General features: G+C 42.3%; 1 non-coding gene across 1 annotated transcript; it reads left to right on the forward strand.

The window, feature by feature from the left end:
- Positions 1-347: 347 nt before the first annotated feature.
- On the forward strand, positions 348-419 carry trnac-gca. Its single transcript has one exon. It is a non-coding gene; the product is annotated as a tRNA-Cys (tRNA).
- Positions 420-4,395: the final 3,976 nt, after the last annotated feature.

The raw sequence follows: 4,395 nt of genomic DNA on the forward strand, positions 1-4,395 counted from the left end.
GCTTTCCGATGTGTGATGGAACTTTGACAAGAAATACATATTTTATGTACTGTAGGCAGGGAGAAAGATGATCTGCATGCAAATTCCACTCCATTAGACCTCGAGTGCATTCATTTGTGAGTACAATTCAAGAAATCTACCATAATATATCAAGTAGCCCAATCCAATGTGTACCAAAATCTTTATGAAGCACAGGATTTTTGTTTTGTTCATATATGCTTTTTATTCTCTGATGGGATGTGGGTGTCAGTGGTAGGTCCTGCAATGGTGCCCATCCCTAATTGCCTTTATACTGAGTGGCTTACTCAGCAATTTCAGAGGGGCAGTTAAGACTCAATCACATTGAGGGGGGTATAGCTCAGTGGCAGAGCATTTGACTGCAGATCACAAAGTCTCTGGTTCAAATCCAGGTGCCCCCTCGGTAATGTTTTTCAGGCGGCACGGTAGCACAGTGGCACTGTTGCTTCACAGCGCCAGGGTACCAGGTTCGATTACCGGCTTGGGTCACTGTCTGTGCGGTGTCTGCACGCTCTCCCCGTGTCTGCGTGGGTTTCCTCCGGGTGCTCCGGTTTCCTCTCACAAGTCCCGAAAGACGTGCTGTTGGGTGGATTGGACATTCTGAATTCTCCCACTGTGTACCCGAACAGGCGCCAGAGTGTGGCGACTCGGGGATTTTCACAGTAATTTCATTGCAATGTTAATGTAAGCCTACTTGTGACAATAAAGATTATTTTTTAAAAAATAAACATTGCTGTAGATCGAAAGGTGTAGGCTAGACCAGGTAAGGATGGCAGATTTCCTTCCATAAAGGACAGCAGTGGACCAGATGGGTTTTTACAACAGCTATCATCACCATTACTGAGACTTAACATTCAATTCCAGGTTTTGTTAGTAGAATTTGCATCCCACTTGCTACTGCCTGAGTTGGAGTTCAGTTGATGTCCCCAGAGAATCAGCCTGGGTATCTACCATTAAAACACTGTCACCTCCTGTGAGTTAGTGTGGTCATCGTGAGCGCTGGTTGGAGCATCAAGGGCTGCAATATTCCATCACATCTTCCCTACTATCCATATTTCATTCCAATAATTCCTCTGGGGTTGTGGGTCTCAAAATTGTGGAATTAATCCTGCAGTGTACACCAGCAACCTTCGCCTGGATGAACTGCTCAGTGGATTCATTCTTGAAAAGGTGGTTCATTCTATACTAAGCAATGAAAGAATTCAAGGTACTCTGCCTACTTGTATTCTTATCACAGCATAACCCACTATATTTCTTTCCTCCTCTTTGTTCAAATTCTAAAAGATTAGTATTTTTAACTGTTATATTATTTCTCATTTTTCACCTCCCCAGGGTATGTTATCTGACAGGTGCTAATCCCATTTACTGCAATCCCTTTATTCTCATTTTAACATAAATTCTACCATATTTGAATTAACATTTGTATTGAAAAATACAGAGAGATTTAGTTTGAGCGCAATGTACATTTGGATGGGAATGATACTGACTGGAAAATATATTTCCCTCTTTCTCCTGTTATCTCTTGCTCTGTGAACCTTTATATATTCATTGCATGTTATGAAAAGTGAAGCTCAGCAACTTCTTTCCTTGACTCTGCTTGTTTTCTTTGTGAATCAATTAATATGAACATGAGGATAATCCCAGTGATAAAGAGTGAGATTGCGCTGGAGTGTGGCGACTCCTTGTGAGCTCTCTCACACAGGTCCTCTTCTTACATCTCCTATAATCGTACTAATCTCTTAAATCTTAATTCTAACACTATCACTAACCTTTCTCTTTAATGTTCTCTTGCAGGTTTGAAGATCCTCAGAGGCCTGTGGCCTGGATCAGAAACCCAACCCGATCCGACCCGGCAGGACTCCTACAACCACCCGACCTGGACCCTTTTATGGACTGATCTGATCTCTTCACACACCTTCTCTACTGAGTAGTACGACACTCCTGTGTGCTTCACCCAATGCTTGTGTCTATGTATTTACATTGTGTATTTTATGTTTGCCCTATGCACTTTCTTTTCATGTACGGAATGATCTGTCCGAGCTGCACGCAGAACAATATTTTTCACTGTACATCAGTACACGTGACAATAAACAAATCCAAATCCAAAGTCATATGGTTCCCTTCAACTTTCACTTTTGCTCCACCTTGTCAATGTGCTCTGAGTCTATGCTTGACATCTAATGATAATGTCCCCCTCAGAGTCTGCTTTACCCCTGCCCACCATGGGAACTCCCTCTACCAGCTATTGGAGACAAAAGTCTACTGTGGCCGTGACATATTAAAACCCCAAGCCCAGACTATCATTTCCAGCTCTTAAGATATTCCAGACAGCTTCAAGTGCCTTTCCAGGAACTATCAGTGCACGATACATAAGTCAATTTCCTCATTACAAGTAAAGGTGAGATGCGCCCCTTGTTTTGCACCCAGCTAAAGGAATTTAATGCTCTCAAAAAATAAAATTTTCAAGCTCTCCACAAAATTATCCATTGTAAAAATTGAATAATTTTTAGTTCAAAGTGGTTGATAATTTCTGGGTGATACTAAACCATTACATGAAGTGTCATTATTGTACATGTTTCCGACTTGATCTCACCTCTTCAGAAGTAAATGGAACTGAATTAAGGGCCTGGAAATTGCCACTAATGTACTGAAGTACTGTGCAATGAAATAAATTGCTATAGTTTCTGCGGTCAGAAGTCAAAAGAGTGATTTAAAAAAAAAATTTCAGCCAGGGATATTCAAAATATACCTCTTGAGGGACAGGGACAATATAAACTGAAGAGATCAGTCAATCCAAGCTGCTCCACATCCTGGCAGCTGGTTCAGAGGCACGTTGGGCGTGGTATTTTTGTATTTGGCCTTGTGCTGCTTGAGTCCCAAGCCTGAAGGAGAGAAAACAGATTTTCCAGTTTGGAACCACTTACTTGGTATTTTCATACCTTTGGTGTCATGTGCAAGGCAGAACTAATGGACGCTAACACGTTTCAAATGGATTGGATAGATTTGTTTATTGTCACGTGTACCGAGGTACAGTGAAAAGTATTTTTCTGCAAGCAGCTCAACAGATCATTCAGTACATGGGAAGAAAAGGGAATTAAACAGAATTCAAGAAAATACATGAGAATACATAATAGGGCAACACAATATATACAATGTACTACATAAGCATTGGCATCGGATGAAGCAGACATGGGTGTAGTGTTAATGAGGTCAGTCAATAAGAGGGTCATTTAGGAGTCTGGTGACAGTGGGGAAGAAGCTGTTTTTGTGTCTGTTCGTCCATGTTCTCAGACTTCTGAATCTCCTGCCCGATGGAAGAAGTTGGAAAAGTGAGTAAGCCGGGTGGGAGGAATCCTTTATTATGCTGCCTGCTTTCCACCGGCAGCGGAAGGTGTAGATGGAATCAATGGATGGGAGGCAGGTTCGTCTGATGGACTGGGCGGTATTCACGACTCTCTGAAGTTCCTTGCGGTCCTGGGCCGAGCAGTTGCCATACCAGGCTGTGATGCAGCCCGATAGGATGCTCTCTATAGTGCATCTGTAAAAGGTGGTAAGGGTTAATGTGGACATGCCGAATTTCCTTAGTTTCCTGAGGAAGTATAGGCGCTGTTGTGCTTTCTTGGTGATAGCATCGACGTGAGTGGACCAGGATAGATTTTTGGTGATTACCAAATGATTACCAAGGTTTGAAACTGAAAGCTAAACCAACATTTCAAGAATTATATTTTTATTCCAGTATTGGCTAAAAAGGAATTCTGGTAGAAAATCCACATTCTCTTTGGCAATGAAGCCACCAGATGGGCGATTGTCCGTTTTGAGGATTGGATTTTCAGACTGGGTCGATTTTCATCGCTCCACCATTGGTGGCCGTCCTTTGCATTGCCTGAAGGAAAAAACAGTTTGGGTCCGTTCATTATTGAACTGGTTTCAGCTGGATTCGACGGGAGGTGACTGATTAGCTTGTAACCCTGCCGAGCTCATCAGAAATCCAGCAGGAACATTCCCAGTTGCTGAGTTGACACGAGTGCTTTCCAACCAACCTCAGCTGGAATCAGTTTATCAGTTGTCAATTTTACTAAAACTAGCACACCAGTAAATATCCAGCTCTTTTTCCTCTCTGTCCCCCACCCCCCTCTGAGTTCTCTCTCTCTCTCTCTCTCTCTCTCCATCACTGTTGCTTCCCTGGCCATTAATTCTTTCTCCCTCAGTCTCCACTAACGCCCTCCTCCTCCAGCAGCCCCTAAACATTATTTAATACTGTCTGTATTTATGGACATATGAAAATCTATTCATTGTTTAACGGTTTTATTTATTATCATGCAGAAGCAAAACTACGCAAATTACATATGTGAAAATGTCAATGGAGACTCACATATG

The sequence above is a fragment of the Scyliorhinus canicula genome, chromosome 9, assembly GCF_902713615.1.
Source record: "Scyliorhinus canicula chromosome 9, sScyCan1.1, whole genome shotgun sequence".
Lineage (NCBI taxonomy): Eukaryota > Metazoa > Chordata > Chondrichthyes > Carcharhiniformes > Scyliorhinidae > Scyliorhinus > Scyliorhinus canicula.